At 46.4% G+C, this 23,401-nt stretch overlaps 2 protein-coding genes across 2 annotated transcripts in view; one reads left to right on the forward strand and one right to left on the reverse strand.

Moving 5' to 3' along the window:
• LOC100226816 (uncharacterized) overlaps positions 1–23,401 on the reverse strand; it is a 1,189,242-nt gene that overhangs the window by 1,081,143 nt on the left and 84,698 nt on the right. The window lies entirely within an intron of this gene.
• The window catches only part of LOC121469068 (uncharacterized), a 662,903-nt gene that overhangs the window by 621,571 nt on the left and 17,931 nt on the right, over positions 1–23,401 (forward strand). The window lies entirely within an intron of this gene.

The raw sequence follows: 23,401 nt of genomic DNA on the forward strand, positions 1-23,401 counted from the left end.
TACAGGTGTGGGATGAACCATACATTGGGGTGAGATCCAACAGTCCATTTGACCCTTGGACCTACCTGTAGGTAAGGGCATTGTTCAACCAGAAGGGGGGATTGTCTTCATCCTGGCTGTGCTATTGTGTTCTACTTGTGCAGTAACTAAGGTTTGGTATGTCACAACTTGTTACCATCTCAGTCTCTGTATTTTCTAAACCTTTTGCCAGGCAGTCATATTTATAAGGCTTTCCTATTTGATCTTCCCCAACACATATGATCCCAGGCCATATGATCCCAGTCCATATCTGACCCCAGTCCCAATTTTATCCCAGCCTATATTTGATCCCAGTCTCTAGGATCCCAGTCCCTATTTTATCCGAGTCCCTTGTTGATACCAGTCCATAGGATCCAAGTCCATATTTGATCCTTGCCCGTATTTGATCCCAGTTCTCCCAGTTCAGTTCATTCCAGTCTGTAGGGCCCTGTCGGAATCTGTGGGTATTGGTGATTCCGAGATTGTAGAAAGTCTCTGTCTTTCTGCCCCGTTGCCAAAGAAGAAGCCATAGTTCGTCTGTGCTGGTTTCAAGGTTGTTTATTTTTGCTTATCTATAACATGTTCTGCTGCCTTGCCGCAGGTCTGTCTTGCAGGGCAGCGTGCGGGGCTCTGCCCCTCAGTGGGATGGTACAAACATTATATACCAGAAATTACGTGTACTATATTTACAATAATGTGCCAATATCTATCATCTACGTTGAATAGTGTGTCCCCAGCCTAAACCAATAGAAAAATGCCAACATCACCAAGAACATGGAGGTAAGGAAGAAGAAGGAGGAAGAACAGGTTCAGGCCCACTTTCCTCCATCTTAGAACTCCTGACCCCCCTGTACAAAGTAAAACCCCCCTGTACAGGTGTTAAAACCCCCCCTGTACAATACTAAAAAAATTTACCCTCTAATTTGTGACTACTTTTACTATACCATCTAACTCTCTGTGACCGCTTGTTCCACCTTCAAAGTTGGTAATTCATTCCATGGTTCAAACTCAAAATCACAGCTGTTCTCAGCTGCTTGCCAGGGTCTAAAATGCTTCTGACCAAGGCCTGGAACCTCTAAAAATGTCTGCGGGACATTTTGAGTTCCGACATCTCCCCTCTCTGTTTGAACCTGAAACACCCACTTTATCATGCTGTTCAAGGTCTTTTAAATACACACGAAAATGCATGGTAGGACAAGCAGAAGAACTACAAGCCTTATAAGAATATAAAATGCTATTTTCAAAAGTTCTTTTCACAATGGTGAAATATCAAAAAAGCTAAACAAATCATCCCATCAGGACCCTGTAACTTTGTTCAATTTGCTAATACTACTTTGTATTTGTTTTATATTTTCATGAATGGATTTTGAATGATCGGACAAGTTCATGCAGCACATCCCCTCAAATTCCTCACATCCGTGCCCATGTGTCAGCAGCAAATAATCAATTGCCGCCTTGTTTTGAAGCACTGCTTGCCTTGCACTGCTGATGTCTGTTAACATGTCACTCAGTGCAAACGAAATGGCACGACTGTGTTTCCTCAACCAACATGCTATATGATCCAATTGTGTCAAGGCCACCCCTGATGCTGCTTGGAATGAGAAAATTGCTACTGCAATTCTCTGAGACTTGTCCCAGGTGGAAACATCATCATCATAATTTGAACTATATTGTTCAAGGGATCCTTTCCTTTTTGAATCAAGAACACCTCTTTGACAACTTTGTCCATGGTCTGCCTCATGCACTGAGGCAAGGACAGCACAAGCATCAGAAGAATTACAATACCTTATAATTACATACAACTATCTTAAAAATCTCTTTTTCTACAACTGTGAAAGGTGAAACAAATTGAACACACCATCTACCTATGATTTAATTTTTCTCCAGGTGTGTTTGGTCCTCTGATACCTCTTTAAATTTATCACTCGTGTGTCCATGTGTTTACAATAGATGTTCAATTACTGTTTTGTTCTCATTTCTCACTGCTAGCTAACAAATCATTCGATGCAAAAGAAATGACATGGGCATCTTTACTCTGCCCACAACCTCTTTTGATCCAACTGCACCAAGGCTCTTTTTGATGCCACCTGCTGTGAAAGCAGAACCACTCAGTTTTTCCGAGCCTTTTTTCTTGGTATTAACATTATCATTGTCACAATTTGGATCACTTCATTCATCAGATTTTTTTTTTCTCCTTGCTCTCTTATCAAGGTCATGCTGTGTGTTAACAAAAGATCTTTCGATGCTGCATGGACCACCCTTGATTTTTGCAGGGATAGCAGGCCAAATTCTGTCCCCGCAAATGAAAAACATTCCCTTCGGTAAAGTGGCTGGATGTTGAAAGGATGGTTTGCTTGTCATTTTGGTATGATTGCACCAAGATGACGCATTTTTATAAAAAGGCTGATTCGGAGTGACATCTATTGTATGATTATCTGTCTTTGCCACTCCTGATGAATTAAATTTGATGCACCATTTCATTTTTGTTGACCCAAAATGTCCAAATCCAGAGGTTCAAAGTGAGCCATAGGAAGGAATTGTGTCCAAACATGTCATCCCTCCACAGGGTCTGAAAGAAACTTCAGAACCCCTGGAAGGATGTCCCCTGGGACTGACCATCCCTCCACTGGCACACCTACCAAGCATGTTGAAAATGGTTTCTCTGGTTTCGAATGGGTCAGGCAAATGCTGTTCAGACCTGCTGCTTTTGCCAAAGTCTCCCACACTTTTTCCCTGGGTTTTCTCATGGGAAAATCTGTCCTGTTGCCCAAGGCAACAGGTGAAAGAATGAAGCACATGAACACTATCTGTCTGAATCCCATGTCCATGTCCCCACCCTCTGTGAGAAACCCTGCAATGCAGCAACACCCAAACAACACTTGATTTCTCAGAAAAAACCCCAAGTCTCTGGGTGATCAATCGTTGTCCGACGAGATGTCTGCAGCGTCGTTGTCTGCCTTCGTCTGCGTGCTTGCCTCTCTGCTTCTCGGGTCCACGTCCACTGGCGTCTGCACCCGATAAGGCTGCATGTGCCTCGCTGGCATTCACTTCAGTCCTCGTCCTATAGAAACACAAGCGAAACCCTCGCCCCAAGTTATTAATGTAAATGAACCTTCAATCTGTCCTGACTCCGGGTTTCTGATCAAAACGAAAGGATTTTCCCTTAGTTTTTCCTGTGGGCTGTTTGTAACATATCTGACAATTAGTAGAGTGGGCTTTGAGAAAAAACCATTTAAAAAATTCAACACATTTGTTCAACTCGTCAAAAATTCAACACGTTTGTTCAACCCTGCCTGTCCCCTTTTCTGTCTATTCAAGTGGATTTCAGGGTGTGATGTGTTCTTTGCTTGCTTGACCTGAGGGAGAATGAAGAATATTGAAAATATGTTTGACTCTCTGTTTTTTCAAAAATTTGTCAAGCACCTTGCTTGTGTAAATTGGACCATTATCTGTTTCTATTTCTTGTTGCACTCCTAATGATGTAAATGCTTATAAAAAATGTCTGCAGGTATGTTCTGTGGTCTCCCCTGTATGTAATGATGCAAAAATCGCCCCTAAAAATGTATCAATTGAAATATGGATATTTTCGAGCCTCTCAAAAGATGGGTATTTTGTGACATCAACTTGCCACAGCTGAAGGCTTTTACAAACCTTTCAGATTGGCCACTCCTGTAAATACAGGAGACTGCACAAACTGGCACTCTGGCAAGCAGATTTCCTTTGTCTAACTTTCAGAAGGGTGAAAGGTTCCCATCAATGCCTGTGCATTTTTGTGAAAACATGCATGGCTCAATTTTGTCTGCTCAAAAATGTCTGGCAGTGTCTGCAAGATGGGCATTGTGAGCCTATCTACATGAGCATTCTCTTTTACTAAAAACCTCGGAGGTGAAGAATGCACTCTGATGTGTTTATTAATGTTCTCTGTTTTTCTAGGATTATTTTCATGCATAATAGATATGAATATAAAATTTCCTTGTCTGTATGTTTTAAAATCGATTTCTCTAATTGTTTGACCACATTTGCAACATACACTAAACTTGTGATCAGATTGAGGGTTCCTGGAATAACTGAAAAACCCTGACTATTGTTACCAATTTTTCAACTTGTGGTGAACCTTGTGCTATTTTGATATTTGATTCCCATTTCCCTGGTTTTTTTTGATTTTTCCATGTGACCACTGATTTGTGAGTTTTTTCCCAAACCATCAGTGAATACTGTCATTCCTTCCACTGGTTCTTGGCTTCTTTTTTGGTTTTTTCCCTGAAACTCACTTTTATATTTAACATTTTGTGTGTTGGAAAACGAACTGTGCAAACTTCTGAATGCCCTAACAACGTGATTGAAAAATCTTGCGACTTTGGATTGTCCACTCAAAATATTTCTTCTTTAAATGTAAATGAATGATTAAGAAATCTTTGCCTGACATTGTCAGCAATCTGGTCTCTGCCACAATAATGATCTGAGCTCCCATCTCTAAATCTGTAAGAATTGTTTTTGAGGGTCTGCAAACTAAAAAACCCCACTTTCAACTTCTGTGAAAACATTAACAAAATCCTTGCTCAAAGCTACTTATTTGAACGATTTTTTTTTTCTTTCAATTTTATCTGTCCAGTGTCTAGCACTCTCCTCATATTTTTCTCAATGATCAGCAAAATCAAGTCTACAAAATAATTATATCAAGAGATTAAAACATACAAAATCTTCAACCTCATTTCAGCCTTATTTCAGGCACTTCTTCACTCCTTTTCTTTTTTCTTTTTCCTTTTTTCTCTCTTTCTCTTCTTCTCTTTTGAAACAAGAAAGTTGAAATATAAATCATAATATAGAACAAGACAAAATATCTCAATAATAAAATGCATAAAACTTATCAAAATCTATAACAATTCAAGAAAATTCAAAAGAAAGATATTCTAAATAGCATATATAAAATTGAACAAAGCACGATCATTAGAAACATTGTGACAGCAATTCAGAGTCTGCAAACAGCTGAAACATTTGTTTTCAGTGAAAATCCTTGGCATCCTTTCCCGGGCAAGGCTGGCAAGTTTCACCTCAAAGCTGTGTCAGCTGTAACATTTGTAGAATCAAATTGATGGGTCAAAAATGACCTGCATATCATTCATTTTTGTGCAGAAACCTCTGAATTTTGCTGGCAAACTCATCTGTCCAAGTTAAAATCAGGGTCTGGCCAGGACCCAAACTTTAAACTGGAGAGATGTCCCTTAACATATTATATAAAACAAAACTTATACCAACAATACATATATAATACTTAAAACATAACAACCTATTATAACATTTTCTTATAAAATAAACACTTGAAGTTCAAACCGATAAACTGGTCAAATGACACAAAGATTCATTTTTCTTGAAACTCTTTTGAAGGAAAAGGATGCCAATTGAAGAAATCGTAAGATTAACAATGGCAAGAGGTTGTCAGAATGCTTCAGGCACCTCTCTCTGAGATTTTCTGAAAAACATTTGAGAATGATGAAAAATAGAAATGCAATGATTCCACTCACAAGAGATATAAAAACGAATCAGGAAGTTCACCTAGAAAAATGCACAATACAGTTAAAATCCAAAATGAAACTTCAGAACTGGCATGTAACCTGGATAAGATTACATAAACAACAATAAAACATACGAGAATTCACTATGAAAAAACGAAGCACAAATCTTCACCTGATAACATGATAAAATTTCTTAACAATAACGTTTATAGAACACTTATATAGTTAAAAATAGAGGATTTGAAAACAAATGCCTTTTGTATCACTATACAAAGAAATAACAGACTATAAAACTAATTTTTTAAACAATGAAATCAATCTCAGAAAACTCAAAATAAATTCTTTTACAACTCTTATATACTGATAAACTTATAATAAAACAGAAAATACTAAAACAAAACCAAGGATCCAATAAATCCAATAACTTCTCCTTAAATCAATGTTCATTATTACTTTGTGAACTGTTTCAGTCAAAACCTTCTCATCCTCAAAGAAAAACAACTAAACCTTGCTGCCAAATAAACTTGACCTTTGAAAAACTTAAAATAATTTTTGAATCAAATAGTACTTAAACTCAATATATAACAATCTTAGTAAAGAATCCCTAAATTATATTAGCTTTACGAAATCCATATGTATCAAATTAACAATATATAAATCCATTATCAATTAAACCTTTATAAACTTAACCTCTTCAGGGCCCAAACCTAAAATAAACTTAAAGTGATATACTCTAATTAAACAATACTTAACTTAAACGCAACCCAACTATATAAAAATCAATTCCATCATTAATAGAATGTTAAAATACAACCTAACTTAAACCTTAATATAATAAATTACTAACATTTCATGCTATTTAATTCTCTATATCAATTTTCATTATGATATCTCTTTTTCACATTGTGTTCCACAATCATTACTTATCGTCACACCGGCTGGGCGTGTCTGCTCGGTCAATTCTGTGACCTAACTGAAAAATCTGGGGTTAGTGTTTAGAAACATTGGGGAGATTTAAAAAAGGCCTTGTGTTGACTGGTTTTCAAAAAGCGACTGACTGATGGAATTTCATTTCAGGGTGAAAATTGGGAGTCTCATCTCTCAGCATTGCTGTAGGATATTTGCTGCTTGTTGTTTGCTGTGGCTGTTGTGATTTTTTGTTTGGCCCTGCTGTAAGGAAATAGGTGGTGCATCGCTCGCACCTGCTGCGGAGAAGGGTGATCAAAGAAATCCCTGCCTTGGCTCCGCTCAGCCCCCATCTGCACCGGCATGAGAGCACTGGGAGCATTTCTGGTGCAGTCAAACCCCGCTTCTGCCTGCGTTAGGATGCTGCGCCTCTCTTGCTCTCCCTCCCTGCTCACACCCGCTGTCAGCCACTTCCGCGTTCGCTTTAACTCTCGCAAACGCATGCGCAGCCTTGATTCACCCTCTCTGTCTGTGTCGCCATGGGAACAAGGGAAGGAACCCCCGCACCGACCGCGCCCGCCTGCACCGGCTCCGCGCGGCCGTGCTTCGGGAACATCCCCCCCCCATTCTCTCTGTCAGGCCTGTCGCCGCCCCGGTCTGACTCTGGGTCGGCTCTCTCGGTCCCCGAACTGCCGCTGGAGCCCAGCGCGATTCGGCGCTCTGCTGACGTCATCAGCGCGCGCCGCCGCGTTCCGCGCTGTCGCAGGCCCGCGCCGCGTCCCGCCCGGCCCCGCGCCGCTCGGGTCTCCCCCCGCGGCCACCGCGCAGTCTGCGGACGGCTGGCTGGCGGCCACCGCCGCCCCCGACGCCGTCTGCGCCCGTGCCCGTGCGTTCGAAATGCAAGAGATCTCCGCTCCGACTTCCGGGTTTGCTCTACCGTCTCGCGCATGCGCGCTGCCATCGCCGCAGCGACAGGAGAGTCCAGCTCTCCGTCCAGCCGCCGGCCTGGCCAGCGCCGCTGCTGCGAACTGGGAGCTATTCCCCGGCACCTGCCGGATGGTGCTTTCGCACTCTCACGGATTCCCGTCATGGAACGCATCACCGGGCGCTCCGGGCGTCTGACTGCCCCATCCGCGCCCCCGCCGCCTCCTGCGTCCACGTGGTTCCCACTGCCCCCCCCCTCTCGCCTGCACCGCGGGCTGCTTTGAACTCCCCACCCGCGCAGCTGCGAGAGTTCTCTCCTCTCTCTCACTTTTCCCTCCGCTCTGCACTCACGTCTGCCCCCTCCCCCCAGGAGCCGCCGGCGCCGCTGCTCCCCCACCGTGGGTTCGGACTCGGACAATGGCCAGTCCCTTCCCCCACCGAGGGCTGCGTCTGTGCCTGGCTTATCTCTCACTGTCTGGGGATTTTCTGCAGCTGAGGAGCTTAGAAATTGAGATTTGAGGAGTCTTGAGGAATAGTGTGAACCCGGAGACACAGGACATGATGAGACACCACCACCCCTGATCCTCTTCGGGAGGCAATTTGCTTTCCCTGGTGAGGAAAATTGCCCGAAGCTGCTGGCTGGGCCATCTTCCTCCTTGTGCTCCCATAGGAGCCTTAGCTGTTTAGTCTAAAATGCCGCGTTGTGAAAATGACTCTTATTGTCCTTGCTGAAGGCAAAAGTTTTTGCGGCAGTCTTATCTTTTTTTTTTTTTTCTTTTTCCTGTGGCTCGGTAATACAGTTGCTTATTGATCCCTTGCCAAAAATTTAACTCAAACAAAAGATGTACATCTGTGTGCGGGTGATTATACTGCACCCACAATAACAAAGCTTTCATCTCATTTGAGGCTATCTCTACCAGATGGGTAAAAGTCTTGCCCTGTAGGGCTGAAAAAAAAATTTTTTGTCTGTCCTTGGGAGCATCCCTTCCCCATGTTCTTAATTTCAACCATTCTCACCAAAAGCTGAGTCAGCACGAGGTCAGTCCGGAGATGGCACTGTTCATCGTCCAGCAGGTCACAGGCAAGAAATCCCAGGCGCGCTTCTGGTTTTCCTCCTCCTGGCTGTCCTCCAGACGAGCTGTCTTGGTGAAGGTCAGGTTCTTATCTTGAGCTTTTCGCTCCCTCTCCTCCCGGAATCTGCCGAGAGCATTTGTGCTCTGTTCTTCTTCCTTTCTTTATTTTTTTGTTTTTCTCTGCTGATGAAGGTTGGAGGTTGTTTGCTGTTTCTTCTTGTTCTTCTTGCTGAAGCCCGCGCAGGGACGCCAGTTGTCGGAATCTGTGGGTATTGGTGATTCCGAGATTGTAGAAAGTCTCTGTCTTTCTGCCCCGTTGCCAAAGAAGAAGCCATAGTTCGTCTGTGCTGGTTTCAAGGTTGTTTATTTTTGCTTATCTATAACATGTTCTGCTGCCTTGCCGCAGGTCTGTCTTGCAGGGCAGCGTGCGGGGCTCTGCCCCTCAGTGGGATGGTACAAACATTATATACCAGAAATTACGTGTACTATATTTACAATAATGTGCCAATATCTATCATCTACGTTGAATAGTGTGTCCCCAGCCTAAACCAATAGAAAAATGCCAACATCACCAAGAACATGGAGGTAAGGAAGAAGAAGGAGGAAGAACAGGTTCAGGCCCACTTTCCTCCATCTTAGAACTCCTGACCCCCCTGTACAAAGTAAAACCCCCCTGTACAGGTGTTAAAACCCCCCCTGTACAATACTAAAAAATTTTACCCTCTAATTTGTGACTACTTTTACTATACCATCTAACTCTCTGTGACCGCTTGTTCCACCTTCAAAGTTGGTAATTCATTCCATGGTTCAAACTCAAAATCACAGCTGTTCTCAGCTGCTTGCCAGGGTCTAAAATGCTTCTGACCAAGGCCTGGAACCTCTAAAAATGTCTGCGGGACATTTTGAGTTCCGACAGGGCCCCAGTCCCTAATTTATCCCAGTCCTTAGCTGATCCTAGACCACAGGATCTCAGTGCATATTCGATCCCAATCTCTGGTTGATCCCAGTCTATATGGCCCTGCGCACATTCCAGAGGTCTGGAATTTCAGCTCCCAGCCAGGAAAAGACATTCCCTTTGCCCTCGAAGGCAAAGCTCTCAAGAAGGGGCTGAAAGCCAAGTGGAGCAAAATCCTACAGAGACATTTCACTGCAGGCCTCCATAACTTCAGCTCCTGAACTAAGAAATAAAATAATAATTGGGAAATAAAATAATTAAAAAATCAGGGGTGGGTCATTGGGGGCAGAGGGGGCAATTAAATTAGAGGAAAATTCAATTAAATCAGGGAAGGATCTTTGGTGGTCCCTGAGGAAATTAAATTGGGGGAGGGTTTTTGGAGGTCCCCTGGGTCAGGGGAGACAGGGAGAGAGAAACAGAGCAGGTAAAGAGAGGTGGGAGGGAAAGGAGGACACAAACACAATCAGCTGAGAAGGTGGTGCAAAAGCCAGGGAATCTCAGAAACACGGAAAGCTGGACAAGACAAACACAGGTCTGAACCAATGTGGTTAATCAAGCATTCTCCCTTTATTCAAGATAAGTTGGTAGTTTATATAAGCTTCTACATAGTTTACAAAAACAAAGACACTCTGATTGGTAGGCTAACATTGTTTACCTTTTCCTTAAAACGGCCTACACCTTACACTATAAAACCTATACGAATTCACACCCAGACAACCCAGTGGTCCCCATCACACCTTAATACTATTTCTATCTGCGCCACAAGCTCTGAATTTCTAACTGCGTCAGAGGCTTGAAGGCCTCACAAGGCCTCAATCTGAGGCCTAGACTGGAGTAGCTCAAATTTCATAACTCATGTCCTCTTTCTCTCAAAAATGCTGCAACAATTCCCTCTTTTTCTTTTTGAGCTACTCAGGCTGGAGTGAAGGCGCAATGAACTAATTTCTGCACACACTGTAAAAAAAAAACACGGTATAACAATTAAAATAACTATAAAGATAAAAAGAAGTACAATACCAAAACGAATTAAGTCTTTGACCTAGCCAGAAAAACCTAAAGAATTGAGCCAGTTATCAAATGGAGTGTCCACTACGGTAAATTTTTTCATGTGTTCGTTCAATTGCGGTAACTGTTTATAAATCGATTGAGAATGGTCAGACAAATTCATGCAGAACATGCCCTCAAATTCTTCGCACCCATGTCCTTGTGCTAAAAGAAGGAAATCAATTGCAGCTCTGTTTTGTAGAACCGCATGACGAGTATCGTCTACATCTGCAGCAAGCTCACTTATCAATTTAGATGTGATATTAATTTGTTTTCCTGTCTAGCAGGCTAGAGTTCTCAATTGTGTGAGCGCTTTTGATGAGGCGACCCCTGGGGCAAAGAGTGAGGCCACTACTACAGAGGCACGCCCCCACAATGACACTATATCTTTACAATTAGAGTCCATTTGGAGAACACTGTGTTTGGCTCGTTGAGTCTTCTGAGGCAATTCGAGAACCTGATGTATGGTGAGAGCAAAGAGCACCAACCTACCAATATAACATGGGCCTCCCCTAGCATTTTGAGGGACTGCTGACCAGGCTCGGTCCCCACAAATGAGGAAGGTTCCTGGGGGCAGTTTTCCTGCACCACCTCTTGGCGGTGTCACAGATTGAGTCGAATTGTTACAATATTTTGAATAGTCGTAATACAATGGTGATCTGGGAGACAACCAAGTGTCGTCATCTGTCAATTTTCCATTTTCTTGAGTTCGTTTGGTAGCATAAGATCCAAATATCAAACAGTAATTTCCTGGGAAAGAACCCAAAAGATCAAATTCTTGAAGACTGTCATCAGTAAATTTAAGGTTTTGCACAAATGCAACAGCTTGCGCTCCCAGTGTGCTATTTAGATTTATTTGAGCTCGGGTCCAAGGTTTGAACTCTGCCATGGGACCCAATGAGATTCCAATTTAACAAGTACGAAAAGGGGTTAGACGGTGTGGCTAACCACAGGCAGAATCAATCTTGCCTAGTTTGTTTGGCCCAAGTGATCCACATATTTTCTCTTTTTGTCAATGTCAAGGATTTCAGATACTTCAACAACCAAAATACTGCTTAATAAAAACATTGAGGCCTACCACATATTTCTCAGGTTTTTGAATGCCCTGTTTAACATGAAAGAAACAAACTTAATTTTAAACATAAACTATAACTTCTAATAAACTAACTTCTGATAAATCTAACTTCACACTTCTGATATTTCAACTTATTTCTCTGTACTCTAAAAACTTAATTTTCATCAGAACTGGATTCATCACAGGATGTTCCAGGCAAACTGTTGTTGTTGACGTTGTTATCACTGCGGGTTGGTATCTTTTCCATCCATTTCTAAAATTCTTTCTCTGCCTTTTCGTATCAATGCAGCAAGAGCATCTGTCTTGCCCATCACACGACTTCTTGGTTGGATGGGTAAAAACACTCGCTCAAGCAGGACTGCTGTTGATCCACGTTGGGACTCCCTCTTTTTCTTTTGTCATTGAAAGACAATGGCAAAATCAAGAGAAAAATCACAGGCATTACTAAAACTTATTAAAACTTAGCAAAAAATTCTATAACATCATTAAAAACACACTTATTAAAAAAAAACAAAAAACCCCAAGCCCACGATCTTCTGTGGGTGAAACACAAATCTTTGCACAATCCACTTTTGCTGTGCATCCTCTGATCCACTTGTGGAGAGATCAGTGCCCTCTTGCAATTGATAAGTTCCACATTCTTCACTGAAATCCATCCAGATTCTGCACCTGTTAAAACACAAACAAACCCAACACCCCCACAGGGACTGGAGGGTCTCTCTCAATTCTGTTCCCTAAAACTTGCATGAAGAAATGAAAATATCAACATTTTTGTTATAAACATGAAAAAACATCAAAAACAAAACAATGCATATAGTAAAGAAACTAACAACAAATAAAAATCAATCAGATAATACACAATTAATATTACATATAAAATCACAGTTACCAAGTGCTACACTATCAAATTGTCGTCCCAGAGTCTGCAGCAGCTGACAAACCTTAAAACAACAGAGATTTGGATAAAACATGTCCGGATTATGTCTCTCCAAAACTCCCTTTGAGGCTCAGCTGTCCTATATGGTCAAATTGTCAAGCCAGAAGGACTTGAATACTTTTTGATGCAGAAAACATCTGGATCAATCACACCATCCACGTAGAGCTAGAGCTTGGCCAGAGCTCAAACCCTAATTGGAGGATATGTTTAAAACAAAAGTCTTAGAAATAACTGTTATAAGTAGAAAACCTTATAATTAAAAATTTATCTAACCATCAAATAATTGAACCTGTCTAAAATTTGTTTCAAGACAAAAATTCTCTAAATACAACAAACCTTTTCTTTAGAGATCTGAAAATTTGAAGTCTGAAATCTTGAACCAAAACTTGGACAATACATTTTTAAAAGAAGATGAATTGCAGCTGCATAGAAGATTAGACAAAGAAATCACATGAGTAGTTAAAAAATCAAAAACACAGGATCCTGAAAAAACACATCTTGCAATAAGTCACCTAGAAAGACAATAAAACATATGAAAACTGACTGTAAATATTAAAACAACACCTCAATACCTTAACATCTTAATAATAATTCTTATCACAAAAATCAGACAACTTACATTATATGATCAGCCTATCAACAAGAAATGTTTAAAATAGTTTAAGACAATCTTTTCAAAGCATTCATATAACATTAGTAACAATCACTACTTATCATTACCTACAAAAACTTGACGATCATAATTTATCTTATTATCTATAAAACTCAAAAATCATCATTACTTATATTATTATCTATAAAAACTCAAAAACAGAAATTGTGAACTCAATGCCAACATCCCATCTGACTGACTTTTCTCAAATCTTTGTTTTCAGAGACATTTTTGGCAATTAAATCATTTTTAACATTTCTATCTTTATACAGTGATTTTCATCTATATTGTATTTGAAATAGCATTGATTTGCATAATGTCCATCCTTCTTGGTATCTTGGAAAACAATCAGTACTGCTATACTTTTTCATTCCGTCTTCTGACTCCTGCAAGGAATTGGGAAAATGCTGTTGAAATTTTTGCTGTGGTGTTGCAATCCCTCCATTGGTGGCACTGCTGCTCTCGGGGTTGTCGTTACTGTGGCAACCAGGCTGTGCAGCATCTCCGCCGCCATTGCTGGGTGCTGCGGGGAGATGAGGGGGCAGCGCCGTCTCGCTCCCGTCCTTGCTGCGTCACTGTGGGGACGGGTGAGGAGACGCCCCTGATGCGGCCGCGCCCCGCCTGCTCCGACTCCAGCGCGGCCGAGCCCCCGGGAACGCCCATCTCCCTCCTCGTGCGGTTACTCAGCAACAAGGAGCCTTCTGTCTCTCCGCTGAAGTCTGCTCCGCCCCGAGGCTGCCTCAGGCTCGGTGCTGGCCGGCCCCACTCTGCTTGGCCCCGCGCCTGCCGCTCCGCGCTGCCACTTCGCACTGCCGCTTCTGCGGTCCGCCCGGGCGGCTGGCCGGTGCTCACCACCGCACCCTGCTGCTGCTTTCCGCCACAGCCCGTTGCCTTAGTTCTGCCAACCCGTTCCACAAGGAACGAGGAAGGGCTTTCTGTAACTTTTTCTTGCCTTTGTATCTTGTTTTGTGATCGCTTGTTCCTGCTACAATTGACAACAGGAGAGTCTGGCTCTGAGTCGTCAGAATCTGAACTCGGTGGGAGTGGGCAGTGTAGCGCTACCATGGTGGAGTGGGAACTGGCATTTTCAGGGCTCTGCTCTGGTGTTGTTTGGGTGGCTGCTTCTGCCATCCCGCTTGCATTGGGGTGCCCAGGCCCTCCAAGCCGTGCTGGATTGTTCGCTGCCGCCGCCGCTGCCACCACAGCCGCTGCTGGCGGGTACCACCGAGCCACGCCTCTGCACATGCACGCACCTGCGGCAGCTGCCGTGGCCGCTGCGGGGGGGCGAGGGGCCAGCGCCGGCTCGCTCCCGTCTCCGCCCTGGTCTTCGCCTTAATCTCCGCCCCTGAGTTCCTCCTCCTGACTCAGCCCTGTTTCGTCACCAACTCCGCCTGCCTCCTCAGGTGTCTCCCCGCCTCCCAAGGGACCCGACAGGGCCACTTCCGGGTTTGCCTCACTCCGCGGGACCGCCGAGCTGTTAACATCCGCTGCTTGCGAGCACACTTCCGCCCCGGCCGCAGCCATGCGTCCGCTCTGTCCCGTGTCAGCCGGCCCCACTCCTGGCTTTGCGCTTCCCTCCAAATGAGCTACAAAATCCCTGACAGAGAGACTGACTGGAGCTTTCTACCCTCGCACTGGCCGCATATTACAAACATTAAAGAATTTTTCAACCCGAGATGGCTTCTGAACTTCTGTCTGTTCTGATGTGGATTGCTCAAATGCCTGAATTGCGGCTTCTGCTGCTTTTTTCTCCGCAGGCATGCTTTGCAGGGTATGTAAATTTTTTCTCCAAATGCCTCCGAGCTCCAATAGTGTTTTCTTGTCTTTTCCACCCTCTATCACTGCGTCCCAAAGCAGCTGCCCCAACTCTTGCCATTCGATTTCACTAAAAATCAGCGAAGGCTTTTGCAGCTTGCCTCTGCTTCTTGCCCACAGGACCAACTGCTCTAAATCGGCTTCTTTAATTTTTAAGCTCTCTTTGAGAGAATATGAAAGAGAAGCCGCACGGAAGCCTGCAGATTCCCATCCATGGTGAACTTTCACCCTTTCTCTCTCTCTGCGGCTTACCTCCAACCTCCGCGGGTTGCTTTTCCTCGCTTTTCTTCGGCAAGGCGGCACTCCCGCCCCAGCTTTCCGGCCCCAGCCAGGTCCACACCCACCGTTCGGGTCCTTTGTGAACGCCGAGGTCTTCCCATTGCTCCAACGGACTCTCGCTAACAAACAACAATGCGAGGAGTCTTTTTCCTCCCGTTGGGAAACTGCCCAATTCGGAGTTTGGAGACTTCTGCTCCGTTCCACCTGATCCCCGTTCACAAAAAGTGAATTTGGGATCCCGGCCCCATCGCCATGAGGCGATTTGGACCTGAATTTTCGTTGCGCGACTCAAACTCGGCTCCCCGTTACTCTAAAAGTAATTTGGGAGCCTTTTTCGGAGCCTCCTGAGTCCCTGTTCGGGCGCCACTAAAAGCCAGGGAATCTCAGAAACACGGAAAGCTGGACAAGACAAACGCAGGTCTGAACCAATGTGGTTAATCAAGCGTTCTCCGTTTATTCAAGATAAGGTGGTAGATTATATAAGCTTCTACATAGTTTACAAAAACAAAGACACTCTGATTGGTAGGCTAACATTGTTCACCTTTTCCTTAAAACGGCCTACACCTTACACTATAAAACCTATACTAATTCACACCCAGACAACCCAGTGGTCCCCATCACACCTTAAGACTGTTTCTATCTGCCCCACAAGCTCTGAATTTCTAACTGCGTCAGAGGCTTGAAGGCCTCACAAGGCCCAAATCTGAGGCCTAGACTGGAGTAGCTCAAATCTCATAACTCATGTCCTCTTTCTCTCAAAGATGCTGCAACAATAAACAGTTGTTAAAAACACCCAAACAAGACAAGCCCATGGGAATAATTCAACTCTTCAATTCTTCTGTGGTTAATTAGACAGATTTCAAAAGTTTATTCAAGATGAATCTACTTTATTGAAAACAATGCCAAGATAATAGCTTCCTCCTGTTAAATGTTCTTTTCCTGTTGATAGATTGAGATCAGCAATGTCCAGTTGCTATTGATCCCCAGCACCTCCTAATGCAGTCTGAATAGATATGAAAATCAAGGCTTTTCACAGCTGACAATCAAAAACACTTCCTCCATACCCCCACCCCACCATTTCCCTCATCCAAGCCCTGGCACTCAGAGCAGCTGAGGAATGGAGTCACATCCAGGGGCATCCCCAGAACTGGAGACTTTGGCCCTGCCATTTACATCTCTTTATTGCTGATCTGGACAAGGGGATAGAGGGCAGCCTTGGTCAGTTCCCAGGTGACTCCCACCAGGGAGTGTGGCTGTGCTGGAGGGCAGGAAGCTCTGCAGAGGGCAGCAACAAATCTTCTACACTGGAATTAGGAAGGGCAGACTTTGGCCTTTTTAGGATTCTGATTTGGGGAGTACTGAATCAGGTACTGATATTTTAAACAAAAGCTGCCCTTAAAAAGGAAGGCGTTTAGGAAGGATGAACATATTTCAAGAAAGCTGTCTTAATCGGGAAGGAGCTGCCTATCCCAGTGTGGCAAAAGATGAGCTAGTGATGAAAATTACTGTCCTGGCTGCCAATACAGCTTTCCTGGGAACTCAGAGGAAAAAAGGAGTGGCGACACGGGAAGTGTTTTACAATGCCCTTAGGCTATGCAGAAAGACAATTAGAGAGGTGAAAGCTCAAATAGAACTTAACCTGTTGATTTCTGTTAAAAAAAAAAAAAAAGTTTTACATAAAATTTTGTAGCAAAGGCAGGGAGAAGGAGAATCTCTATTCTTTATTGGATGCAGTGGAGAATACAACTAAAGATAAAGGGGTCACAAGCTCAGCTCCTACACAGGGAACTAAAGATAAAGTAACTAAAGAGAAGGAAAAGGCTAAATGATTTTACACCTTGTTTGTCTCAATTTTTAACAAGTGCACAGGTTGTCCTCAGGACAAGTGTTCTCCTGAGCTGGTAGATGGGGACAGGGAGCAGAACAGCCCCCTGTGATCCAGGAGGAAGTAGCTGGTGATGAGCTGAAGCACTCAGATTCTCACAGGTGCATGGGATGGAATCTAGCCTAGGGGGATGAGGGAGCGGGTGGAGGAGCTCCCCAGGCTGCTCTCCATCATTTTCCATCAGTCCTGGCTCACCAGGGAGGTCCCAGAGCACTGGAGGTGCCAGTGTGAGCCCATCCCCAAGAAGGGCTGGAAGGAGGAGCTGGGGAGCTCCAGGCCTGTCAGCCTGACCTCGGTGCCTGGCAATGTTATGGAACAGATCACCTTGAGTGCCACCCCAAGGCACCCACAGGATGGCCGAAGGATCAGAGCCAGCCAGCGTGGATTTCAATATCTACACTGATGATCTGGATGAGGGGACTGAGTCCACCATCATCAAATTTGCGGATGACACCAAACTGGGTGTGAGTATGGATCTGCTGGAGGGTAGGAGGGCTCTACATGGAGACCTGGACAGGCTGGATCCAACAAGGTGAGGTTTTACAAGGCCAAGTGACAGTGCACTGAACCAGGAGGTCAGTGTTACTCTCTGGGGCTTTGTGAACAACAAAGATCACTATGACATGAGGGCACCTTGTATAACCAAGAGGCCATTGTGACAATGCGAGTACTTGTTGAATGAAGGAAGCAATTTTGGGAACGGAGTGCTCCTTGGGACCAAGAGGCCATTGTGACACCGTGGAACCAAGGAGACCATTGCTGCACTGTGACACCTCCTGGAACCAAGGATCCACTGTGACACTGCAGGGCCCTGGGGGACCAAGGGGCCACTGTGACACTGCAGGGCCCAAGGATCCAAGGGACTTTGTGACACAAAGGGGTCCCATGGAACCAAGGAGACATTGTGACTCTGGGAGGCCTGATGGAATCATGGAGACCATTGTGACACTCTGGGGCTTCATGGAACCCTGGTGACACCAAATACTCTGGGAATGTTGATCTGCTGGAGGGTAGGAGGGCTCTGCACAGGGACTGGACAGGCTGGATCCAGGGCCCAAACCCAACAAGGTGAGGTTTAACAAGTCCAAGTGCTGGGTCCTGCACTTTGGCCACAACAACCCCTGCAGCGCTACAGGCTGGGGACAGAGTGGCTGGAGAGCAGCCAGGCAGAAAGGGACCTGCAGGGACTGATGGACAGCAGGCTGGACATGAGCCAGCAGTGTGCCCAGGTGGCCAAGAAGGCCAATGGCTCCTGGCCTGGATCAGGAATGGTGTGGCCAGCAGGACCAGGGCAGTGATTCTTCCCCTGTGCTGGGCACTGGTTGGGCAGCACCTCGAGTGCTGTGTCCAGTTCTGAGCCCCCCAATTTAGGAAGGACATGGAGGGGCTGGAGCATGTCCAGAGAAGGGCAACAAGGCTGGTGAGGGGTCTGGAGCACAAATCCTGTGAAGAGCGGCTGAAGGAGCTGGGGTTGTTTATCTTGGAGAAGAGGAGGCTCAGGGGAGACAAGGCACTGTCAGGGCACAGGTTGAACTTGATGATCTCCAAGGTCTTCTCCAGCCTTGCTGATTCTGGGATTCTCTGAAACCACCCTTGGAGCAGTTGCAGGAGGAGCCCTGGGCCTCCTCTTCAGAAGCTCCAGCAGCCCAGGTCCCTCAGCTTCTCCTCACAGCCCCAAAGCCCATCCTGTCAGTCCTGCAGAGCCTCTGCAGCTCCTCCTCACTGCCCAGAACAGGGAGCCCCACAGCCAGACACAGCAGCCCAGATGTGCCCCCTGGCCTGGGGTGCCTCTGGCAAGGGAGCAGCACAAGGCACTGCAGGAGCCTGCAGACAATTCCTGCAACACTTGTGGTGAGAGAGAGTGAAAATTTAACGGGGTATAAATCCATTTAGATTTATGTGAAATGTGCACTTTGAGCTTGCTAAATATGCTGTTTATTCTGGTGACTGCAGTCCTAGCCATACCACCCCAGCTAAGGAAAAGAATGCAAATTTCCACACTAAAAGATAAGAGATAAGAAAGATTCCTCTGACCTTGAAACAGACAGGGCAGAGTGACCCAGGAGTTCTTTCTGTACTTTCTGACAAAAACTGAGTACAAGTGTAACTAGCTGTAAGTGTAATGTGAAATCAGCGTAATGAATATGCATTAACCTATTGTGAAATGCTATGCATATGGAAATTAGTGCGGGTAGTAAAGAAGGATCAAGAGTTCTCAGAGGGACTCATGTCTATTAAAGGGCAATGAGTCCCGACATGCGTCCACAGTGCTGTGAATAAACATACCCATTCCCTACAAATCTTAATTGGAATTGTGAGGTTTGATTTTTCATCCATGTTTCAGCTTGATGTATCAATGACATCCTTCTCCATAGCTTTAGCAGCGGATATCAGCCCCAAGGTCAAGGGGGATCTCCTCATCCCTCCCATCTGAGACTCAACTTCCTTTTCACTGACCTCAGTGGGTTCATGTTGCCCCTCTGTGTGCCTGCCCTGTGTCCTTTTCTCTCACTGGAGGGAGGATGGCAGCACTGGCAGAGTCAATATCTGCCCGGGGCTGCAGATGGTTCCGTGAGCCCGGCCGGGCTCGGTCCTTGCGGCCGGAGCTGTTTTCCCATGGAGGTTTCTGCAGCGGCTGCGCTGGGGCTGTGTCAGGCTGGGCCGCGCTGGGGCAGGCCAGGATCTCAGCAGCCAGGCCAGAGCCCAGCAGCAGCACGGCCGGGGCCGATGGCTTCTCCTCCCCTGCCCGCTGGCTGCGGGCGAAGCCCAAGGGCGGCAGAGCCTTGGCCGAGCCGGCCCGGCCCGGGGCTGCTCCTGGGGCCCGGCGGATCCCGGCTGGGCCCGGGCTGGCGGTGGGGCAGGGCTCGGCAGCGGCCAGATGTCAGCACCCGCAGCCACGGCCCGGCCTCGGCCCCGCGGCCTCCCCTGCACTGCCCGACAGGGGCGTGGGCAGTTTCCTTAGTGGTTTAACAGATTGTCAATTCTCAAAGCTAATTACTGATTGTTTTTTTATCAAAGAGGAAACTTCTAGAAGCTTCTCTCAGGACATCCCTTCCATGATGGAAAACCACCACAGCAGCACAGAGCACAGAGCTCCTTTGTCCATATGTAGTGGTCATGTGCCCGAGACCTCGGAACCCCACCTTGGGAGATCTCTGGGCCCTCTCCAAGGTGTTTTCAAATGAAAACATTCATCTCAGAGTCTAAGAAAAACACCAGAGGACAGGACCAGCCTGACCTGTCTGTCCTGGCTACTTTTGTCTGGGAGCAATCCTTGGATATATGGAAATTGGGAGGCCAACTTCTAATTTTGGCCATGGGCCCTGGACATGAAAGCCAGTTCTTTTCCACAGGAATGAAGGAAGAGAGCGCCAATGTTTCCTGGAGGGACGAGAGGTGACCACCAGAGGCCAACCAGAGATGCCAGATTTTGTTCTGAGAGATACCCTTGCATATAGGAATTTTTTAGGGACAATATCAGTTTTGGCAATGAGCATCTGAAAAGAGGAAATGTTATTTTCCATAGAAAGGAAAGCACAAGACCCCCTGTGCTCCAGGACCTGATGAGAAGCAGCCCTTGACATTCTAATATCAGCCAGACCTGTCAGATGAACCCTGTGAGGCCAAGCCTGCCAGACCTGTTCCCTGTTCCCTTGCTTCCATGGGACCCATCAGTGTCCCAATGGTCCCTTGCTTCCAGGAGGCCCTGAGGTGTCACAATGCCCCCTTGGTGACACCAGGCCCTGAAGGGTCGGAATGGTCTCCATGGTTCCATCAGGCCCCACAGAGTCATAATGGTCTCTGGGTCCATGAAGCCCCGCGGTGTCACCATGGCCCCTTGGTTCCATGGGCTCCAGTGGTGCCACAATGATCCCCTTGGTTCCATGAGGTGCCCACAGTGTCACAGTGATCCCCATGGGAAGGAAAGAACCGAGCCCCAGTGTGGCAGGGGCAGCCACCAGAGGCCAAGGGCAGCCAGGCTTGATGGTACTGGCAGATTTTGTCTGGGAGCAACCGTTGGATATAGGGAATTTTAGAGGTGGAATCCCACTTTCAGACATGGACATCTGAGGGAGAAGGACGGTCCTTTTCCATAGGAAGAAAAGCACGGAACACCGGTGTTTGAGGGGCAGATAAATGGCGGCCACCAGAGGCCTAAGGCAGCCACACCTCTCTGTCCTGGTAGCTTTTGTCTGAAAACAACCCTTGGATATAGGGAATCTGGGAGGTGGAATCCCAGTTTCTGCCATTTCTCCGTACATAAGGATGGTTTTTTGTATAAGAAGGAAAGCACAGAGGGCAAGTGTTTCTAAGGGAGAGGAGAGGAGAGGAGAGGAGAGGAGAGGAGAGGAGAGGAGAGGAGAGGAGAGGAGAGGAGAGGAGAGGAGAGGAGAGGAGAGGAGAGGAGAGGAGAGGAGAGGAGAGGAGAGGAGAGGAGAGGAGAGGAGAGGAGAGGAGAGGAGAGGAGAGGAGAGGAGAGGAGAGGAGAGGAGAGGAGAGGAGAGGAGAGGAGAGGAGAGGAGAGGAGAGGAGAGGAGAGGAGAGGAGAGGAGAGGAGAGGAGAGGAGAGGAGAGGAGAGGAGAGGAGAGGAGAGGAGAGGAGAGGAGAGGAGAGGAGAGGAGAGGAGAGGAGAGGAGAGGAGAGGAGAGGAGAGGAGAGGAGAGGAGAGGAGAGGAGAGGAGAGGAGAGGAGAGGAGAGGAGAGGAGAGGAGAGGAGAGGAGAGGAGAGGAGAGGAGAGGAGAGGAGAGGAGAGGAGAGGAGAGGAGAGGAGAGGAGAGGAGAGGAGAGGAGAGGAGAGGAGAGGAGAGGAGAGGAGAGGAGAGGAGAGGAGAGGAGAGGAGAGGAGAGGAGAGGAGAGGAGAGGAGAGGAGAGGAGAGGAGAGGAGAGGAGAGGAGAGGAGAGGAGAGGAGAGGAGAGGAGAGGAAGTGGCTCCTGTGAGGCCAAGCCACCCAGACTTGTTTCTCCTGGAAACTCTTGTCATGGAGTAATCCTTGGATATATGGAATTTGGGATGAAGAATCTCAGTTTTGACCATGGACACCTTGAGAAGAAAGAAGGTTCTTTTCCATTAGAAGGAAAGCACTGAGCCCCAGTATTTCAAAAGCTGATGAGAAGGAGCCCCCAAGAGGCCAAAGGCAGCCAGACCTGTCTGACCTGGCAGCTTTCACTTGGGAGAAATCCTTCGATGTACTGAGTTTTGGAGGTGGAATCCCAGTTTTAGCCATGGGTGCCTGGACAGGAAGAAGAGTTCTTTTGATTAGGAAGGAAATGACAGAGCCCCAGTGTTTCAGAGGAACATGAGTGCCAGACCTCAGGAAGCCAAGGCCAGCCAGACTTGTCAGTCCTGGCATCATTTTTCTGGGAGCTATCTTTGTATATAGGGAATTTGGGAGGCAGATCCCAAATTTTGGCCATGGGTGCCTGGTCGAGATGGATGCTTTTTAAGCAAGAAAAGCACACGGACTCAGTGTCTAAAAGGCAGATGAGAGGTGGCCCCTGGGTGGCCAAGGCAGCCAGACCTGTTTCTATTCACAGATTTCATCGGGGAACAATCTTTGCATATAAGGAAATTTGGTGAAGGAATCCTGGTTTTGGCCGTAGGCCCCGGGAGAAGAAGGACAATTCTCTCCCATAGGATGACGAAGCAAAGAGTCAATTGTGACCCTGGGGTCCCACGTAACCAAAGGGCCATGGTGGCACAGCAGGGCCACGTGGATCCAGTGGTCCATTGTGACACTGTGGATCCAAGGAGACCATGGAGACACCCCCAGAACCTCATGGAACCAAGGCGTCCATGGTGACCCAGCGGGGCTTCATGGAGCCAATGGTCCATGGTGACACTGCCCATCCAATGAGACCATTTGGACACTGCGGAAGCTCATGGAGCGAGGTGGCCATTGTGACACTGAAGAACTTCATAACACCAAATATCCATGGGGACACAGCAGGGCATCATGGAACCCAGGAACTGCTGTTGGCAGTGCGGAAACTCCTGGAACCAGGGGCTGTTGTGGCACTGCAGCACCAACACAGCTGCTGCACCTTGTCCCCTGCCCTGCACAGCTCCTTGGGAGGCACGGCAGGAGCAGCACCCTGGGAGCCTCGGGAATGCCCCTCTGGGATCCATGACACACACTCCCAGGGGCTGGAATTCCAGTTCCCAGCCAGGAAAAGATGTCCCTGCCCTTGAAGGCAAAGCTTTTATGGAAGAGCCAAAAGCCAAGTGCAGCAGGATCCTACAGGGACATTTCACTGCCAGCCTTCATAACTTCACCCATGGTTGTCGTAGCTCATGGATTGGGAATTAAATCAGGACAGGGTC

Source organism: Taeniopygia guttata, chromosome 30 (assembly GCF_048771995.1).
Source record: "Taeniopygia guttata chromosome 30, bTaeGut7.mat, whole genome shotgun sequence".
Taxonomy (NCBI): Eukaryota; Metazoa; Chordata; class Aves; order Passeriformes; family Estrildidae; genus Taeniopygia; species Taeniopygia guttata.